This window comes from Pongo pygmaeus, chromosome 10 (assembly GCF_028885625.2).
Source record: "Pongo pygmaeus isolate AG05252 chromosome 10, NHGRI_mPonPyg2-v2.0_pri, whole genome shotgun sequence".
Taxonomy (NCBI): Eukaryota; Metazoa; Chordata; class Mammalia; order Primates; family Hominidae; genus Pongo; species Pongo pygmaeus.
Genome location: NC_072383.2, coordinates 94,618,783 through 94,641,083, shown reverse-complemented (window position 1 = coordinate 94,641,083; position 22,301 = coordinate 94,618,783). Strand labels below are relative to the sequence as shown.

At 42.6% G+C, this 22,301-nt stretch overlaps 1 protein-coding gene across 3 annotated transcripts in view; it reads right to left on the bottom strand.

The window, feature by feature from the left end:
* ELK3 (ETS transcription factor ELK3) overlaps window positions 1-22,301 on the bottom strand; it is a 75,316-nt gene that overhangs the window by 52,244 nt on the left and 771 nt on the right. The gene's annotated exons all lie outside the window — the stretch shown is intronic.

Genomic DNA, 22,301 nt, shown 5'->3' with positions numbered 1-22,301 from the left:
GCAAAACTAGGGGTGGGAGTCAATGGCACTCTGTAAGACAGAATTTGGCTGTCCATAGACAAGAATTATTTCATGATCAGTTACCTACAGTCAACAACGTTGTAAAACAGCTTCCAAAAAATCAGAATCACATCATCTGGAGGGAGTCTTCTCTAGAGTCAAGAATGCAGTTTTTCACTGAAGCATAATTCTTTTCTTTTTGACTAGGTCTCACTCTGTTAGCCAGGCTGGAGTGCAGTGATCTTGGCTCACTGCAGCCTCAGCCTCCTGGGGTCAAACAATCCTCCCATCTCTAGCCCCCAAGTAGCTTGGGCTACAGGTATGTGCCACCACGCCCTGCTACATTTTTAATTTTTTGTGGAGACCATCTCTGTATGTTGCTCAGGAGTCTCCAACTCCTGGCCTGAAGCAACTCTCCTGCCTCAGCCTCTCAAAGTGCTGGGATTACAGGCATGAGCCATCGCATCCAGCTGTATAACTATTTTCTATAACTCAAAGCAGGTGCTAGTGAAGCACTTTTGTCTGTTTGGAAGGTAAGCGCAGATTCTGGCACCTGACTCTCTGGGTTCAACATCAAAGACTCGTCCTGTCTGGTTGCGGGACTTCGGGGAAGTTAACCTTTCTGTGCCTCAGTATCCTCATAGGTAAAACGGGACTGATGTAAGTATCATATCATATAGGGTTGTTGTAAGAGTTACAGAAGTTACTAATAATGCACTTCAACTACACCTGGGACAAAATAAGTGCTATTTAAATGTTAACTACAATTACCTTTTAAGCTACAGGGAATCCTCCTCACAGAGCTTGCGGTGGAGTCACGTGGCCTTCACCAGGCTGGAAGGCATTGTGTAGCTACGGCACCCACCTGGGCTCTTTGTCCATTAGGCAATGAGCCCCACACAGGCACTGAAATCCAGGGAGACTCTTCAGCCACATGGTGACTGTGGTTTATAAGGTGACTTGGAGTATGCTTCTGTTCTGTAGTCTATCATCAAATATGAAAGCACAAAAAATCGTAAATGCTTGCAGAAAACTCAGATGCCAGGGCACAGATTCTCCGACTCCAGCTTAAGAAACACTGGTTTAAATGCTGACTCTGAGGCCTCCAAGCTGTGTCACCTCAGCAAAGAGGGTCCTTGGGGCTCTCTCCTTTCCTGGGGTACATTCTGCTCCCATTTATGTGGTTTCTCTGGAGCGGGAAGGAGAGTCAAGTACATGAGAGCTGTTGGGTCAGAGAGCGAAGAAAGAAAGATGTTCTAAATGACAAGCCAAGGGACAACGATGACAACACCGCTCATAGCCGCTGCAGACGGGGCCTCACAGGAGGGCATTCATGGGCTGGTCAGGGCAAAAGACACAGCGTAGAGAGGCGTGGAGGGGCCAAGAGTAAAGCGCTTGACCTCTGGCACAGAGGGGAGGGACATTTTTGCAGACTCTGAGTGATTACTTTCTGCCCTTTTTCTGTTTTCAGCTTTTTGCACTTAAAGAATGCAGTTATGAAAATAGTTTTGAGGCTAGGCGTGGTAGCTCACGCCTGTAATCCCGGCACTTTGGGAGGCCGAGGTGGGTGGATTGCTTGAGCCCAGGAATTCGAGACCAGCCTGGGCAAGAGTAAGACCGCATCTCTACAAAAAATACAAAAATTAGCTGTGTGTGGTGGTGCGTGCCTGTCCACCCAGCTACTCAAGAGGCTGAGGTGAGAGGATCGCCTAAGCCTGGGAAGTAGAAGCTGCAGCGAGCTGTGATTACGCCACTGCACTCCAGCCTGGGTGACAGAGCGAGAATTTCTCTCTTTAAAAAAAAAAAAAAAAAAGTTTTATGTCCCTCTTAGTCTTTCTGATGTTTTTATTTAACTTTGATTCATTCTTTAATCCGACGGAGCCTCAAAAAGAAAGATGCTATTGATAGAAATATTGATCATTCTCATTACGCTGTGCCTGCCTCTGCCTACGTGAGAGCTGTCAGGTCACATGACACGATCCCAGCTTCAGGTGTCCCAGCTCCTCCTGCCTCTGTCCCCGAAAAGCTACTGGCCTCTTCTTGGAAGCTGACCTCCTTCCTGTCGGCCACAAGGTGGCGCCCGACGTCTTAATGTGAGTAGGGGCCACACACACTCCTTATGCAAAGTATGAAGTTTTTGCCTCCATTCTTAGAAGTCGAAATGCCCACTTATTTGTTCTTCTTTCTACTGATGGCAACCTAGCACTTCCCTTTGCATGTTCCTTGTTTCATTTTTACTGAGGTGGGAGTTGAGGGGGCAGAATTAGCTTTGATTTTCTTAAGCTTCTATGTGGTGGGAAATAAGAAACAAGGCAACTTAAAAAAAAAAAAAAGGCAATGAGAGCCCAAGAAAAGGAGAAAAACTTCTGGGTAAGGAATAAACAAAATAGGTGCTCATGAGGTACCCATGTCTTTTTTCGTTTGTTAAATTTTGCATGGTTAGAGAAATGAAGATGGATTTGAACACTTCTTACTGAAAATTCTGGTGAGTTCAACTCCTCTGCCAGTATCTGCTATGCATTTCCATGTCATGATACTATCCATTGTCTAAGACAAAGGGTAGTAGCCATTTCATTATGGAAAATGAAACCTGTACTTCAGTCAAAGAACTGGAAGACAACATTTTATATTATTGGGGATCTGCAATAACTCAGCACAGAGTAAGTGTAAGGTATTAAGTAAATAAGGATAATATTTGGAAAAAAACAACTTATGCAAGTTCTGAAGTCTTCTTATTATTTCTGAGTTGGAAGACTATTAAATTTATTTTCAAAGGACATTTAAATTATTTTAATCATTATCACTGTGTATAAAAAAGGCATGAGGCCAACTTCATGTCTCCCAAGCTTTTCATTTATTAACAAGTATTTGCATTCTGTGAATATCTACAAATTGTCCATTTTAAAAAAGGTAAACAAAAGTAGGTATTGCTCACCTATTTACTTACTCTTTACAGGGTGCAATGGATTTTTTTTTTTTTTTTTTTTTTTTGAGACGGAGTCTTGCTCTGTCGCCCAGGCTGGAGCACAGTGGTGTGATTTTGGCTCAATGCAAGCTCCGCCTCCCAGGTTCAAGTGATTCTCATGCCTCAGCCTCCCAAGTAGCTGAGATTATAGGCGCACACCACTGCCTCCGGCTCATTTTTGTATTTTTAGTAGAGACAGGGTTTCAGCGTGTTCGCCAGGGTGGTCTCAAACTCCTGACCTCAGGTGATCCACCCACCTCGGCCTCCCAAAGTGCTGGGATTACAGGCGTGAGCCACCGTGTCCAGCCCAGTCTGCAATGTTTTTTAAATAACTCTTCCATCTTGGGAAAGAGAAAGGTTGCTGGGATTACATGCCTGTACATGTTATATCTAGCACAATGCAAGGATTACTGGGTTTTTAATGAATGGATTACATGTCTGTAATCCCAGCACTTTGGGAGACCGAGGAGGGAGGATGATTTGTGCCTAGGAGTTCAAGACCAGCCTGGGCAACATGGTGAGACCCCCATCCCCACAAAAAACACAAAAATTAGCTGGATGTGGTGACACACACCTGTTGTCCCAGCTACTTGGGGAGCTGAGGCAGGAGGATCACTTAAGCCCAGGAGTTTGAGGCTACAGTGAGCTGCGATCACATCACTGCACCCCAGCCTGGGCAGCAGAGCATGAACCTGTCTCAAAAACAAAAAAAAGAAACACTTTTCAGAGGAAATCACTGACAACCACTGAAATAACAACATATGCAATTTACTGTGTGTAGGAACCACCCCTCTTTCCTTCTGAAACTATGCTGTCTCTGGCTAAATTAGAAGTAACTCAATTGGTTTGTCAGTGACTTTTATATGGGCGAGTAGTAAATGATGGCTTTGTTAACTCTGGCTGAGAAAATGTCTTACAACCATTCTACTTCTTCCCACATAATTAACCGCACCCCACCCTACCACCATACAACCCAGCCCTATGTTATCCTACGTTTTCAGAGCGCGCCCACATTAAGACAGAAAAGGGCCTATTTCCATCCAAGGCTGCCTCATGTGGGTACCTCTTGATCCCTAACATTCCAAAACTTTTTAAGATTCCTGGTATAGAGTTTGTTCTTTCTGGGCTTAGAGAAGAAGAGGTGGTCAATCTGCAGGGTAAAGAAATAACTGATTGTCCCAGAAGCACACCCTATTTCTCTGTAGCACAAAGCCGCAAGGCAATTTAAATGAGATGGTGTGTGGAAAAAGCATGGTACCGTGCCAAAGGCTTATATATGTTTTAAACCTTCAACAAGGTTTCTATGCCCCCTTCATATATGCCTTATATGAAGCCTTCCACAACACATAAATAGCTATTTATTTCTAGCCGTCATGTCACTTGCATTACCCAGCACTTCCAACAGAGCCCCTGATAAACAATAGGTACTCAATTAAAAGGTGTGTAATGAATCACAATTTCTTTGGCTCTCAATTTCTCTAAGATGGGTATTGTAAGATCTGACTTCACAGACTCTTCCAAAACGAGCTAAAGAGCCTAGAAAAAATAATTTTATTTTGCTTCTCCCTCCCCCGCCCCCGGGAGAAAGATGAACTCACTCCCTTCTCCAGTGTCGTCTTCATTGAGTCCTGTATCCTGCCACGTGGCTCACCAGGTAGCCACATAGAGTGTGCACTATGTAGTCTTCAACACACACATCTTCATTTAATCTCTTCTTTGAAAACATCAGACAAAAATTTTATTGGGTGGTTAAAGGAATATAAGCCTCCTAGATCAAAGCAGCCAACTGGTCACCCGGCCTTCCCAAATTGAGGCTGCCGTTCATTAGAGCTGCTTGGTTAACCACATCCACCTCCCCACTATATCAACATCCCCAGGAAACAGATTTAGAAGTCCTAGGAACTGCAGGGAAAATCTTTTCAGGTAACCCTCTGTATTAAAACAGCAGACCATGTCTTGAAAGATGAGTGGGGCTATAAAAAACAGAGGTTCCTACAACCTGAGGCATTCCCTAGGCCCCCTTAGAGTCTCACATGGAAGGACAAGCTCTGCTGACAATGCTTTTTCTTTAAACAGATGGGCTGTTCCTTCCCAGACATTTTTGGACTAAAACCTGAACATTCACTTTCTTTGCAATTGTTTTTGTTGCCTGTGTTGTTTGCATTCTCTTAATTCTGGCTTGAAGCACGTCCCGTAGTTCTCATACTTGGTAACATTCAGCTTCCTCTTCTTCTGCAGGTTGCAGGCAGGAAACTGGAAAATGGGCCACAGGAAACCTGGCCTCCTACATCTGTCCCACTTTGTCACTGCAGCTCTGGTTTCATTTTGTCTTGTGTTTTAGCTCTGTTTTAACCTTCAGCACTGCAGCCCAACTCTGCCTTCTGAAACAACACTGAGGTTCTTATTGCCCAAGAAAACTCAGAATTTTTGTTCCTCCCCAAAGTAATTAACACTGTGAATTCAACAGGGAAAAAAATACTAAGCAGATTCTCCTACACAGTAGTCATTTGGATCAGAAAAGTGATTCATTAGATGTAATAAAGCTATTAATAAATCCACAATGAAAATTAAATTGTTTCATAATACTAGACACAAAAAAGTTTTTATTTTGTATTTCCTGTGATTAAAGTCAATGGAAAAGCACAAGTTATTTTAGGTAAATATGGTTACTAGTGGTCCAAGGCTGCCTGATGAATTTTAACTTGCTAGGCTTTGATAAATAACATACAAAAATAAGCTACAATCATATTTCATTATAAATATCACATCGTGATATATTTCAAATTGTTTCATAATATCACAACTATTAAGTTGAACTGTAAGAAATTATTGTTTTTATAGATCAAAACTAGTCAAATACCAGCAATCTCATATATTCAACCTTAAATATATTCACATACATAAAACTGATACACATATACACACACACACACACACACACACACACAATCACATCCCCAGGGCAGCTTCCTCTTCACGTATTTGGTCCATGGACCTTTTTGAGAATCTAACATTCTCTAGGAAAAATATACAGCTATACAAAATACACATAATTTCACCAGGATTTATAAAACTCTAAAACTTATAAATTTCAAATTAAGAGCACTGTTCTAAGAAAACGTTAGCTATTAATATATCCTCCACCACCAGCAATGCTGAGATCCCATGGACTTCTGAAGAATAGCACCCATACCTAAATAAATCCATTACTTTATTAAATAGGAGCTTTTCTTTTTAGTGCAATTAAATTTGATGACCACTTACTATGTACCAGGAATTGTGCTGAGTGCTTTATACATGCTGTCTAAATTTAATACTCTCAGTTGGCTATGCCCATGAGGAACAATGACTTCGAAAGGTGAAATAAGACGCTCATGTCCACATGGGTAAAACGGGCCAACAGAGCCTCATATCCAGGGGCATCTGGCTCCAAAGTCCAGGTTCTTAATCAACGCGCATATGCCCCCAGTAGAGGCTTCATATCTCATATGCACACTTCACGGCTGCTAAGGGAAACGTCTCATTGTAATTCGTGGGAAATACATTCCTACTAGGAATCAAATCAGGACATTTCCTTGTTCATTTCTGGTGTTGCCTCATCTGCGTCTCCAGCTGCTCCAGTTGGGTTGTTTCGAGAAAGAATCTTTGAATCCACCCCATCCACCATTTTGTTAACCAGTGCCCTCCTTTCAAAGATCTGTATCGTGGTTTAAATAGGTTCAAGGTTCACCCAACACTAAATAAGCAAGGGTGGCTCTCGATACAAGTGGGACATTGAGAAGCTGCGTGTTCTGGAAGTCGGTGCCCCTGGACCTCCCACTTGGTGTGTGTGTGTGTGTGCAGGGCGGTGGAACAGGATGAAAGTCAGAGGAAACAGAAGTGAGCTAGCCTGGCCCGAGAGAGGCCCCAAACATGCATGCACCCCACATCACGAAACGAATCATGAGAAGTACTTCAAGTGTGAATAGGGACAGGCTGGAATCCCAGGGAAACCGTGCATGACAGGATCTGGCAAGGTCCCTAGCACCTAGCAGTGCCTCCAAAACTTTCCTTTAAAAAAAAACACCTCTAGGGAAGCCCTGTTTCAGGTTCTAAGAAAGCAGTGTTTAGGATTTCATGGAGGACCACAACATGCCCCGAAAACAACAGGCTGTTCCGCAGTCAGTGAAACTTACTAAGATCTTACAAACTGTCTTTCAGTTTGAGCTTTAAATTCATGAGCTCTCAAATCCCCAGTGGGCATCTGGCCCCCCGACCCTCATACTACTTTTGATTCTTATGTTTCAGAGGCCTTTGCTTGAATGGAAAATCTTTTCCGCAAATTTTTGTACTATTAATATCAATACAATTCAATCCTGCGTACAAGAGAAAAAAGTTGGAGGTCAAGATAAACAAATTCTCATTGCAGCCAAAACCTTAAAAATTTGTGTGATCTTCTGTGCCTTGGTCAAAGGTAGGAAAAAAAAGGAGAAAAAGAGTCGTGTGAGCTACAGCAGGGATGTTAACTTCTGTATTTCAACCTTCTCCTCTGTAGAAGGGGCTAAGTCAGTCTTATCCTTTACATACTATCAAACTAAAAGACTTCTTAAAAGTATTTGAAAGTAAAAATATGTAATCCTTTTGATCAATGCATTGTATAAATGATCTTTAAAATAAGGATGGAACAATGTCTTCAGCTTTAAAGACAGCCTTGCCAGAAGTATTTTCTTAAATCTATGGTTGTCAATGTAAGAAAATGTTTATTTACTTAAAGATGGTTTTACAAAAATCAAAATAAAGGAAATCTTATAGACCACTTCCACTAGAATGAAACCCTAATCTTTCTGATAAACTTGAAAGCTTTTCTGTGCTAAAGAAGCAGCTGATGAAAGTCGAAAGTATTTACCCAGTGCAATGAGAACCTTTTTGCATGGATACAAAATGATGGCGGTTTTTCCACATCCAGAAACTGAAACATTTCCTGCCAGAGCATCCTCCAAACTCTTCTATTGTGTTGAAACTGTAAAATCTTTCTAAATCAGGACTTCCTCCTATTATGCTTTAGAGGCGTCTTTCTGGGAAGGGTAGATCCAAGGCAAAAGGTAGGAATTCCTGCAGCACCACCCAGTGGAAACATTACAAAAAAAAAAAAAAAAAAGCAAGATAAAATATGTTTAATAAAAGAAAATCTCGTGTTAGCTCCTCACTCAAACTCTGGACACCACTCTTTTTGCATCGATGGCAACCTGCAATCTGTTGTGCTTACAAATGGCCTTTAACATCACGTCTGCCCTGTCTCTGTTTTGCACGTGTGCACACACGCTGCACCACGGCGGGGTCAGGAAGAATGGTGCACCCCTGGGGAGGAAGAGGTCCCAGGTGGGGTCAGGTGTGAGCTGTGACATCACCCCTTCCTCTCAGAAGGATCCCCAAGGGATCCTGGGGACCGGGAAGCCTGCACAGCTGTGCTGGGCACCCCAGTCCTGATGCAGCAATGAGCGTTTCCTGGCAGAGAGGTGCCCAACCATCTGTGCACCTTCCCCTTCCCCTGGCCCAGCTGCACCTGGCCCCGGCCGCCTCCAACATCTGCACAGCCATTCTACCTCCCTGGTTCTATCCTGGAGAGAGTTATAGAGCCTCTTCCTCCCCTCGCAGCTCCTTTCTCCAGTCCCTGCAAAACTCCCTCCGGTGGGAGCATGACTTCTGCTCCCCTGTCCTACCAAGGCCACAGTGCACCTCATAGGCTCCTTGGAGGTCATTTAAATCTGGTTGCACTTCATTTACTGCCTCCACCAAAACTCGTCTCTCCTCACCAGTGCCTGTTTCTCACAATGCATGACACATCAGGCTATAATTTTCTTGGGAACTGGATGAAGCAACAAGAACCCTTGACCCTCTCCCTTCCAGCTCCTTCACAGAAAGCCCTGGCAGTGGCCTGGAGAAGGAGAGACGCCATTGCATGCTCTTCTCAGGAAAACTGGGAACTTTCTTATCTTCTCTATAGAACTTAAAATAACAAAGTAAACTTAATCATTTCTGGATGGTTAAGTCACTAAAAAAAACTGCCCTCTGGCTGGATGCGGTGGCTAACGCCTGTAATCCCAGCAATTTGGGAGGCCGAGGTGGGTGGATCACCTGAGGTCAGGAGTTCCAGACCAGCCTGGCCAACATGGTGAAACCCCGTCTCTACTGAAAATACAAAACTTAGGTGGCAGTGGTGGCGGGCGCCTATAATCCCAACTACTCAGGAGGCTGAGGCAGGAGAATCGCTTGGAGCTGGGAGGCGAAGGTTACAGTGAGCCAAGATCACGCCACTGCACTCCAACCTGGCAACAGAGCGAGACTGTCTCAAAAAAAAACCAAAAAACAAAAAACAAAAAACTGCCCTCTACAATCAGCCTACCTGGAAAAGTTACCTTTCTCCCTTCCTAGAGTAAATCCACTGAAACCATTTTTAATCCCTCTTTTAAATGGTACACAGATATGGCAAAGGATAACAGTTGGCTGAGCTAGACACTGTTTAGAGGATATGATCAGTGTTAACACTTTACAGCATAACATATTTGAATTGCTGATAATTTATTATACAAAGGGTTAATTGCATTATACATCTTTTCTTTCTTTTTCTGATGTTTAACATTTGCCAAAACATGTCAAGGTTTAGTTGGATAATACTGACATTACCCATTATACTTTGGGTCCCACTCTATACAGTATTCTTGCAGAAATGGTTATGAGTTACTGTTATTTATGACCAAGGGATCACCATCAACATCTTTAGAGGTTTTTGAGAAGCACAAAGAGCTGCCTTACAGAGGTGGTTCCTGAAGCAAGGAACCGGTTAGTTTCACTGTTTTTCCTGCGTGCTCTTCTCAACAAAACTCTTTCATGGTTTAGGAAATGCAAATTCCAGGCATAAACATTTATACATAAATCTGGTATGGTAATATTCGCTTTGGAAGAGAACTATAAAAAACAGTGACTCTGCAGTCTTCAACATATCATCACCTGCTCATGTGGCGGACATGTGTGTGGGATTTTAACTGCATCTGAAGTCACGAAGGTAGTCACTACCCCTTGAATAGCTTTACCCTCCCCACATGCCTATGTCTCGCTCACATTTTTGTACAATGGACATCAAGTCTAGCTGCATATGATGGTTATGGTGCCAAATGCAGAGGGATTCTAAGTATACAGCACGTCTAATAAAGTTATTTTTAACAGGAAGTAAAAATACAGTGGTGTTAAGGTAAAAGTACAAGCACAGCCCTCTCACCTCTCATTCAATGTCTGTTTAAACCAAACCCAACTTGTAGACAAACAACTGTAAGTGGAACACATTTTAGAACAGCTTGGTGTTCCTGGTGGGTACTGTTATTTCCAAAACTTGAAAATTAAGACAGTGAGTGATTTCAAAACTTAACAGTCTTCTCATAATGCCTCATATTTCAAACATTTTTAAATTAACCATCAAGATGTACTGAATAAATGAGCAAAATAACATTAAAACTGCCATCAAGGGGCAGACCAACCGTTCATTCATTCATGTCCAGGGAATGGTGTTATGCAAAGACCACCAAAAGCATCTGATGGAAGAGACTGGCTGTTAGTGGCATTAGCATCAAACATCAATCTGTACCCCAAAGCATCCTCACTGCCCTTAATTCCCACGTGGGCATCTGCCATTCACTGGCTTGGGCAGTCCCTTTTTGAAATGTCATATACAACTTATTACTCTACCTGTTCTTCCAATAATTGTTCAGCATGAATATAATAACTGTACAAAATAACAGCCAGATCCTGCTTTAGAGGATCTTTTTTTCCCTTGTGAAAGAAAATCATGGCTCACACCTGTCATCCCTGCACTTTGGGAGGCCAAGGCAGGCAGATCATGAGGTGAGGTGTTCGAAACCAGCCTGGCCAACATCTCTACTAAAAATACAAAAATCAGCCAGGCATGGTGGCGAACACCTATAGTCCCAGCTGCTTGGGAGGCTGAGGCAGGAGAATCGCTTTAACCTGGGAGGCGGAGGTTGTGGTGAGCCAAGATTGCGCCACTGCACTCCAGCCTGGGCAACAGAGTGAGACTCCGTCTCAAAAAAAAAAAAAAAAAAAAAGGGAAAGAGAAAGAAGAGAAAGAAAGAAAAAGAAAATTGTCCCTTTCACCCTTTCATTAGGTAAAATATTTGAATCATCTGGTGCACGTCTGCTCTTCTACATCAAGGTTTTAAAGTTTCTCCTTTCTGAAAGACAAACTACTAGGCTTTAATATTTAGGTTTAAAAAAAACACACAAAGGATGTGGCAGAGGCTGAAGGAAGATGCTGTTCTTGTGGTTCAGCTCTGATTGAAATCAAAGCAGGGCAACGAGCTTATGTGAGAGCCGTGACCCCCAATCCTTTGAGAATTCACAGTACACTTGAGTCATCTGATTCAAGATGTCTTCACGCAGCATATAGTTTTGTCATTAAAGTAATACACATTAAGAAAATTTTAACACTCTTCAGATTACCTCATTTGTCATCAATCCAGCATTGAGAATTAATGGTACAGCAATTAAAGGGGTGAATTAAGTGAGGACAGAAATGCCAAGTGGCTGACTGGCTCTTCTGTTTTTGCCTCAACTATCTAAGACGAAGTCAGTCCATCTATGGGCATTTTTGCACTGGGCTATGCATGCAGCAAAGATATGACAACATCTCTCTGCCCGGAGTTTAATCAGTTCTAACCCTCACTCAGGCGTCACTTGGAGCATTTCAAGGCATTTGTTCTAAACTGCTTTTTCAAAAAAGAAAAGAAGAGCTGGGTGTACTGGCTCAAGCCTGTAATCCCAGTGGATTACAGAGGGAGGCTGAGGTGGGAAGATCACGTGAGCCCAAAAGCTCGAGGCTGCAGTGAGCTATGATTGCGCCACTGCACTCCGGCCTGGGTGACAGAGCAAGATGCTGTCTCTAAAAGAAAAAAAGAAAAGAACCCATCCAATGCCCTCTGGTCTAAATGATCAGTAGCTGGGGCTTGAAAAAATCTACAGGAATGTGAGCAGAAATAAATTCCCTCCCAATGGTCACGAATTCTAGTTGCCAGAGGGTTTCAAGATCATACAAGGCACCTCACACACAGTCCCAAAGATAATACTAAATGGTTTGGTCCCCTCTCTGTATGTTCATAATGGGACGTGCTGAGATGATCAGGAATCTATGCTTTCTTGTTTCCTGCAAATTCTGTAATAAATCCAGGTTCTCTCCTGACTTCTCATTGTGAAACAATGATTCTTCAAGGGTGGAGACGGTTAGTAAACATTCACTTATGCTCCCACCCTCTCACAGAACCAGGGCTTCAATTCTACATGGGCAGTGACTCTGCAAAGAGGAGCAGCACCAACTGAAGTCACCTATTGTCCCATTCTCTCAGACACAGACCTCCCTCTTGCAGCCCACATCTGTAAAGGCGCATACACACTCCTCACCTTCCAGGGCATAGCCCTTTCATCTGTGAATCAACTCCAACAAGGATTTGCATCTGAGCCTCTAAAGGCGAGCCTTCCAAACTCCAATAAGGGGATGAAGAGGGGAAGTGACATTTCCAGTTCAATGAGCATTAACCAGAGAAATATTCTTAACTTTTAGTGTTAGGGACTCATTCTAACATTTACACCTCCTTTTCTCGCTTAATAGAATAGTATGATCTTCCTGAGTCTCAGGATCGTTAACTCTGAGGATGATGACAACCTGCAGGTGCAAGCAGAGGAGAACTCCTACTGTTGATTCCCACAGAGAATTCCTGCAGTTACCCTAGAATAATTTCGGGCTTATTTTGATGTTGCTGCTGCTGTTGTTGTTGTTGTTGATGTAATCTCTCTATTCTGACAATTAAGTGCAAGGAGAAAAATCTCCTTAATCATACATTCCGCTTAATCAAGGTTTGACTATCAACAAATTGCTCCTTGGCAAAACCCAGCTGAAATTTATTAGGAGACCTAGTCCTCCCCCACCAAAAAAGAGTTTGGGTGTTTAGTCATTCAAGTCTTCATAATCACGTGAGCAGAATCTTTTGTTATTTCCAAACTCAATCAGAAACATCATTAATTTCAAAAAGGTACAGACGGAAGCTACACACACAGGTTTTATTATAAGTAAAGAAGGACCTGTAACTGTGGATCTTATAGGATTAAAAACTGGTTATCCAAGGGAACTACGAAAACTTGATCAACTGAAGTCTTTCATAAAGGACTAATGATGGTTGCTCTACAATGATTAATTCTATAAAAAAAACTTTACATTGAGATTCTTTCAACATATCCTATCCCATGAATAACTTTACTGTTAACCGACCACTCTCAGTATAGTAACACTGACACCAACAATAGGGCCAAACCTTGTCCTCCAGGATACTAGCAAACTAACTTCATTTCTATATATCTACTTTTCTTGCAAGTCTAAACAAAAAGTATGGGAAGTGGCATAGAGGAACTTTTTGTCTGTCTTTATGGGTTTTCTTTTTGAGACATAGTCTCGCTCTGTTACCCAGGCTGGCATGTAATGGCACAATCTCGGCTCACTGCAAGCTTCACCTCCCGGGTTCAAGCGATTCTCCAGCCTCAGCCTCCCAAGTAGCTAGGATTACAGGCGTGCACCACCACACTCGGCTAATTTTTGTATTTTTAGTAGAGATGGGGTTTCACCGTGTTGGCCAGGCTGGTATCGAACTTCTAACCTCAAGTGATCTGCCCGCCCCGGCCTCCAAAGTGCTGGGATTACAGATGTGAGCCACCGCCCCTGCCTGTCTTTATGGTTTAACCAAGAGATCTGCATGTTATTAATCCAAGTAACTCATTGTCTAGGAAAGAGATGGACATATGCATAGCAACAAAGGGCTTTATCAAGTCCAAGGGCAAAACAAGGTGGGGCTATATTGACAACCCCACCCCACCCCCACTTCAGATTATTTTTAATTCATTGAGTGCCAGGTATTGTACAAAGTGCTGAGATAATACAAAGGATGAGAAAAATTGATGCAGGCCCAGAGGGAGCTCACAGACTGATGGCACCACAGACACGCAGCACATGACACAGACACGCGCAGGCATCCCCCAATATCCAAATCAAACGGGGCCGCAGTTTCAGACAGTAACTTCAGATCATGAGGGATGCCATGCTATCGCATCTATTTGGTTCCTGGGTTTTGAAGAAAATAGCATTAATGAATAATGAGGGACACCAGCCCTATCTTCAGAAAGATGTCTCTAAAACTAGTTCCTGGCCAGGCATGGTGGCTCATGCCTGTAATCCCACCAATTTGGGAGGCCGAGGCGGGTGGATCACGAGGTCAGGAGTTCGAGACCAGCCTGGTCAGCATGGTGAAACCCCGTCTCTACTAAAAATACAAAACTTAGCCAGGCATGGTGGTGCATACCTGTAGTCCCAGCTACTTGGGAGGCTGAGGCAGAAGAATCACTTGAACCCAGGAGGCAGAGGTTGCAGTGAGCTGAGATCACTGCACTCCAGCCTGGGCGACAGAGCGAGACTCCATCTCATGTTCCTGTGTTTGGGTAACAAGAATTTGGAGAGAGAGAATTCAGGTAATGAGGCAACCTGTAAATAAAGCCTGTGGCGGCCAGGCATGGTGGCTCACACTTGTAATCCCAGCACTTTGGGAGGCCGAGGCAGGCAGATCACTTGGGGCCAGGAGTTTGAGACCAGCCTGGCCAACATGGCGAAACCCTGTCTCTAATAAAAACACAAAAATTTGCAAGGTGTGGTGGCACAAGCCTGTAATTCCAGCTACTTGGGAGGCTGAGGCAGTAGAATCTCTTGAACCCACATGGTGGAGGCTGCAGTAACCCAAGATGGTGCCACTGCACTCCAGCCTGGACAACAGGCCAAGACTCCATCTCTCAAAAAAAAAAAAAGCTTGTGGTAAGGGCTCTGAAGGCCAGGAGCAGATGACTGAGGGAGATCTACTCTAGGTGACAGGAAAGGCTTCCCCAAGAAAAGATGGTGGAGCTGAGTGTGAACTAAAAGACGCCTACAAATTGGTTAGGCGTGGAGTCTGAAAAATAGAGGGGTCGGGGGAAAATTCTGTCAGCACTGACAAAGACCCAGTGGACAGAGGGCAGAGGACACCTTAAGCATTTGAAGAACTGAGGAAAAGCTAGTTTGGCTGGCCCAAATCACATCTTGCAGCTTGAGTTAGGAGATTCTGTCTTCATCCTAAGCTGAAGCCACTAGAAGATTCTTCAGTAGAAGAATGACCTGGTCAGATCTGTGTTTTGAAAGGATTGTTCTAGCTCCTGGGGAGAGAAGGGATCAGAGGGGGTGCAAGGGAATGTGAGAACCCTCAAGATACAGCAGTGGGGGCAGACAGCACTTTCAAAGACTATCAGAAGGAAGGAGGAGGAATTTAACCAGGTGACCAAACTCTTATCTGGTGCCACAAAGCACTCAACTCAGACAGTCACTGATGTCCCCAAGAATGAGGTGGCTGTGGGTCATTAGAAATCAGTGCTGCCTGTCACAAACCTCAAAAGACTAGGAGGAAAGGAAGCATGGCAGCTAATATTGGCCTTCCACTGGAGTGTTCCTTATTCAATAAGGGGCCAAAATGGAATTCAAGGGGAAACTTATGGGGAGCCCTCTTTTCCACCACAAAATAGCTGTTTGTTTAAATTCCTGCATATGTCTATAAGTCAGATGTTTGGAGATGACAGCAAAAATTCATATCACACTTTCATAACTCTTAGAAGAAGTCAAGTCCTTTCCTCCAAATATAGTAGTACACAAATAGGGCTTCTGACTTGAAAGGGAGTATCTCAGCTTCTCCACTTCAATCCCTTTTTTTTTTTTTTTTTTTTGAGACAGGGTTTCACTCTGTTACCCAGGCTGGAGTGTAGTGGCACAATGACCGTTCACTGCAGCCCCGACCTCCCGCGTAGCTGGGACTACTGGCACGCGCCACCACGTCCAGCTAATTTTTGGCAGAGATGGGGTCTCACTATGTTGCCCAGGCTGGTCTCAGACTCCTGGGCTCAAGTGATCTGCCTGCTTCAGCCTCCCAAAATGCTGGGATGACACATGTGAGCCACTGCACCCAGCCTCCACTTCAACTACTTTACCATCAGGCTAAAGAAACTGAGGTCTGGGAAGATTTACTAATATCCTCTCATCCCAATTAGTCTTAAGGTAATACATTTTTCCTAAAGCACACATATTACTTTTGGTTAAATATTTTGCAGGTATCAGGTAATATAGAAAGGATTTTTCTTTTTCCTCTTACTGTATATGATGAGGAAATCTACACATTCTGATTTATTTTTAACTAAGCAGATTAAATAAAATACAATATTTTATCAAGGTATTCTGAAGTTTAAGAATCTATATGGTAGAATCATGAAACTGCCATAACGGAATTTTGCAAATGGCCAGGGATAATGAGACCCCATTTCTACAAAAAATACAAAAATTAGCCAGAGGCCAGGCATGGTGGCTCACTCCTGTAATCCCAGCCCTTTGGAGGTGGAGGCCGGCAGATCTCTTGAGGCCAGAAGTTTGAGATCAGCCTGGCCAATATGGCAAAAGCCCGTCTCTATTAAAAATACAAAAATTAGCCAGGCATGGTGGCACATGCCTATGATACTAGCTACTTGGGAGGCTGAGGCATGAGAATTGCTTACACCCAGGAGGCGGAGGTTGCAGTGCGCCAAGCTCGCACCACTGCACTCCAGCCTAGGCAACAGAGCCAGACACTGTCTCAAAAAAAAAAAAAAAAAATATTAGCCAGGTGTGGTGGTGCACACCTGCAGTTCTATCTGCTTGGGAGACTGAGGCAGGAGGATCACCTGAGCCCTGGAGTTCAAGGCTGCACTGAGCTATGACAGTGCCAGTGCACTCCAGCCTGGGTGACAGAACCAGGCTCTGTCTCTAAATACATAAGCCAAAAAACACTTGGGGACATGGAAATATTGTCTCTTTGGGCAGGGTTACATGTACGTATACAATAACACTTAAGATCTGTGCATTTTAGTATATGTAAATCATAACTCAACTTAAAAAAAAGAGAGAGGGGAAGATACCAAGAGCCTCGTTTTCTTTACTCTATTGCTTGGAGTACAGGAGCCCTAGCTTCATCAGTCTTAAGAGAAGGTCTCCAACAGGAGGAGTAAGTTCTCGTGTTCTATAGCACTGCAGGATGCCTATAATACTATATAATTTCAATTAGCTAGAAGGAAGATAATGAATGTTCCCAACACAAATAAATCATAAACATTTGAGATGATGGATCTAATTACCTTGATCTAATTACTATACATGATACGTATGTAAAAAATCACTATGTACCCCATAAATATGTACATTTATATCAATTAAAAAAATAAAAAGAGAAGGTATCCAGATAAGTGTTTTATACCTATCCCATCACTCCCATATTACACATGGATATTCAGAAATTGTTCTTAGCTATAGAAACTTTAAGCATATTTATGATACTATGTGCTTTAGATCCTTGTTTTAGAATGTGCAAGTAAATTCATTTCAGTCTAATTCAAATTAGAATACACTAACATAACATCATCTAAATTTCTTTAAAAATATACAAGTAAATTTCTCAGCCATGGTATAAAGTAATCTTATTTAATTCTTAGAAAAATGTAGTAATTACTTTCCAGGAAATGTAAATTAATACATAGCAATAAAGTAGTCAATGACTTTATTCCTAGTGGGAATTCAAACCAAATCACAATTTATTGAAATGACTAGTTCAAAGTTTATTTTAAAACTGCTGACATATATGTATATCTCCAGTAATGGATGAAAGGCCATTTTTATTTTGGTTTCAGGCAGGAACCATGGGGAGTTGAATTTCTGCACAGAATAGTTATTTAAAAGACTGAGTGATCTACCATTTTTGAAGACATTTAGAATTTCACAGAAGGTTACACACACACACACACACACACACACACAGCTAATTTTATTTACTGGGGCTGCTCCATAAGTGGCAAAACTAGAGTTTTCATGGTCTCACTGCCATGGTTTCAATCAAAAGGCTGAATGACCTCAATTCAAAGTGGCTATGAACAACAGCAATCTTGAGCTAAAAATCAATTTAAAACACCAACTTCAAAGTTTGGAAACTCCACTGATAGAAAATGAAACAGTAATAGGAGTTGTTAAAGTGTACAAAACACACCTTCCTCTCCCTTCATAGTTGGATAATTTCAAGGTATATTTTCGGTTTAACCTGGTTTCTCTTCTTTCATCATTTAACATTCTATTTTGATGTGTAGTGCCCTGTACTTCCTGTTACTACATCTTGATATTCTACTGAAAATCATGACTCATCCTTAAATCACAGAGAAACTCATCAAAATCCAAAATTTCACAGCACATAGGAACTCAGTCTTTCAAGAGGGCAGCATTCTTAGAACATTACTTGAACCACAGAGGACAAAAAACACTGAACAAGTCTATGAAAAAATTATGTCAATCCATGGTTGAGCCAACACATTTATTAGATCAATAAATAGAAGCTCTATGTGATAATTTCGGTCTCAGTACTAATTATTAAAATGTGTTACATGATATGTTAAGTGAAAAAAGTTATAAAACAGTAAGTACAGTGTGCTTTCAATTAAAAATAGTATGTGCATGTGTGGATATACATAGACACACAAATGCATTTTTTAAAAACTGGACAATTACACATCAAAAGGTAAACAGTGGAATTATGGGAGATGTCTATTTTTTTATAGCAGTTTTCTGTATCTTTGTAAGGCAATTCACATTAATATTTTTTACAATAGGAAAAAAAAATAACCAACCTTTAGAAGATACTATTCTGCTAGCATGGTCTCAAAGTGTGTTATAAGTCAATCTATACAGGCAAAGAGGAATTAAAGATAACTAGGACATAAAAAACTTTTGCCTGAAACATACAAGAAAATCTGACAAAAATGGAGTCTTCTTCCCCTCTCACCTGTATATTTATGTACAGAACCTTAGGAAAGGGTCAGAAGACAGTCATCTGGGGTCTACAGCCAGAACAAAGCCAGAATGGATAGACAACCCATTTCTTTTAAACTTTAATGAGACAGCTGGTATAGAGGTTCACACCTGTAACCCCTGCTACTGAGGAGGCTGAGGTGGGAGGATCACTTGAGCCCCGGAGTGCAAGGCCAGCCCTGGCAACATAAACAATTAAAAAAATAAAGTTTCATGAGGAAGTCCAGGTCTGGGAAACACAGAGATGACTGAGTCATTCCTTAGAATTGGAAGGGAACAAAACTAACGATTAGTAAGCAGCAACTCACCCTCAGTGAAAAAAGACTCTACTCCAGGAAGTCACATTCTTGGATAGTTTTCTATGAAGTGTTTTGGGTTGTCATCAGGTCATGTTTTGCAACATTTCACAGCACCATATTGGTCTTCTGAATCAGATAGATATATGAATATAACTGGGTACCACAGAACACACAAAATCTAATATCTGACAGCTAAGAAGGGAATATTTTAATTTACATATACTGCCTGGAAGTCCTTTAAGACCAATTTCAGGAAAAGATTCAAGTTCCAAAAAGTTATTACAAATATAAATTGTAATATATGACCTCAGAGTTACATGTACTGTATATTAGCACTTTTGACTTATTTAATTTTTTATATAAGAAAAAGAGGAGGTTTTTAATAAATGTTTAGGTAACTTCAAAACTCAAATGGAGCTGGCAAATCACTGCTCTCCCCTATCTGGACTACTGCCATTCTGGTCTCAACAGCATTGGTACCAAGTGCATGAAGATGCTATATTTGCAGAGTTTCAGAGATGGCCTAATTCAGGACATAAAGGGTACATCATCACAATGTCACCATCCGTATGTCACTCTATTATTGCATGTTACTGACCAAAAAGAGAAAGAGAAAATCCATGAATCCTATGTTATGTATGTGGCCAAAATTGATGATGATGATGACTTTTAAATGTCCTATTTAACAGATGATGACTTTTAAATGTCCTATTTGTTGACTGAATGCATGTTAAAGAGCTTTCATCATCTTCATCATCATTAAAGTAAATAAGATTTTTCTCAATCAACTATAGACATTTTGGGCCAAAAAATTCTTTCTTGTGCATTGTTGACTGGTGAGCAGCATCCCTGGCGTCTACCCTCTAGAAGCCAGTGCACCCCCTTAGTTATAACAACCAAAACGTCTCCAGACATTGCCAAATGTCTCCTGGGAGGTAAAATCACTCCTAGTTGTGAACCACTAACATAAATGAACCTATGTGTCCCAAATAATTACTTAGAAGGAGGAATTCTAAATACTTCCTTTTTTATTTAAAGGAAATGTACTCTGGAGAGAGTTTACAACCTCCATTCTTAAGGAACACTCATGCAAAATGTAAGAGATCTTGTAAGTCTTTTCTTACCTATTATAAGTTTTGTTAGCCTACTCACAGCTTTCAATGCTACAATTTATTGAGCACCTACTCTGTGACAGGCATAGCATTAGGGACATCCTGTACTCATGTCCACTGACTCATACCCCGGTCGGGCTGTTCGGGCTGTTTTTAGGACACACTTTGCCACCGTAAAAGAACTGCCAACACCTTAAAAGCAACACGTCTTTGTCAATAAAGGTGCCCCATCGTTCCAATCAGGTTCCTTTTGACCCTTTTTAGTAACTCCACACATTTCTACGCAACATTTAAATTAAAAAAAAAAAAACAAAAAAAACAAAAAAACACTTTTAGAGGGCAGAAGGCCTTTGCTATATTTGGCATAGAAAGGCCATCACTTTTCAAACTCAGGGGGGTTTCTAGGCAGGATCATTACTGGAAACTCTAATAACACTTATGGACAGTCTCCTTAACTGCCTGACCCATGTGACCTCCTAACACAATTTGTAATTTTATCATCCTCATAAATTGAAACTCCTAACTGACCTTTTCCAAATAAATGGGTGCCATGGCGAGAGAGAAAGAAAAAGAGATCAGAGGGTATTTTGTAAGGCTCACAAATCGATTTCAGCTCATGAATAGATGCCTGGAACATGCTCCACACACCCCCACCCCCAAAGACAAACACAGATGGAGAAGATGGGGGTGTGTGAGCTGCTTATCTCCCCCCACCTCTCAACACACATACACACGCGGGAAAGAAAAACCTGCAAATCTGAAATCCAAAATGGCCAAAGTGACTTCAAAGTTTTCAAGACATTTCCTGAAAAGGCTCGTTGGGCGGCTGCACCCCTAAGTAAATAAAGCCATAACTTGTCTCCTTCCCCAGCGCCGGGCTCCCAGGCTGACAGTGGCTGCACAAAACCCCTCCTGTGCCGAGCAGCGGAAACTCCTAATGAGATTAGTTGGTGTGTGTGCAGACATTACTTAGCAATGACTAAGGGGGCTCTCTCTTCCTGCAGCAGCCAGTGGAAAATTCAAGGAACTTTTTCCCCCTGCAGCAGCAGAATCCCTTTAACCCTCTCCGCAGCCAACTCCAAAAACAACTCAGCCTCCCCTTTCCCCGCCACCCCTCGGCTGGAGGACTGGGGTGGGGGGAGTTAAAGACCGGCCAGGGGCTTTCAAAGGAGGGAGGGTGGGAGGGGGCTGGCGGGGAAGGGGCGGGGGACCCCTCGAACACTACAAAGGAAACTGTAAAAGGCACAAATACATAAACCTGAGAAGGGGCAAACCACAGTTTCTTTGTGAGCTCCTCTAGTGAGTCATTTTCAAGATGCTGTCTGCTGCCAGTTTCAAAGCGGAAGCGCATGGCAATTAGTCTTGCCGTTTCCAGACAAGCCAGAAACTCTCCCGACACTCGTTTTTTTTTTTCTTTCTAAAAAGCCCCTTTTTCAGTTTCTGAAATAACATTTCTTGCTTCCACCTCCACCCGCCGCCTAACTGCAGCTTGTCCTTAGGATGATTCGGTTCAGAAAAGATAACAAAACCGAGACCTTTTATTTTTGCTTTTTAACTACTCCAAAATCTTAATCCCGCCTCCCCAAAAGTTACAGTAGCGTCACAGGCCAACGTTGAGTTCGAAGGTAAACAGGGATGGGGAGTGGAAGGGGCCCCAAGATCATTTCTTGCCTGGTCCTTCTCCAAAACCATGCCCAATAGAGACCACCGGCTTTTAAATGTCCGACCTGGCGTGCGCCTGGGGCGGTGACCTGGGCGGGGGTCACCTGCCAAGCAAGAGCGGACGCAGCCCCCAGCCCCACACCTTCGCGACCCATGCCCTCCACCGCCCTCTCCATCCCTGTCTCCCTCCCTGGATCCGAGCACCGGTGCCCTTTGCCCACTCGAGGGGAGCCTGACTGCGGTCCCAGCTGGAAGGTCGGCGGTGGTCCAGCCTCCAGGCACTCAGC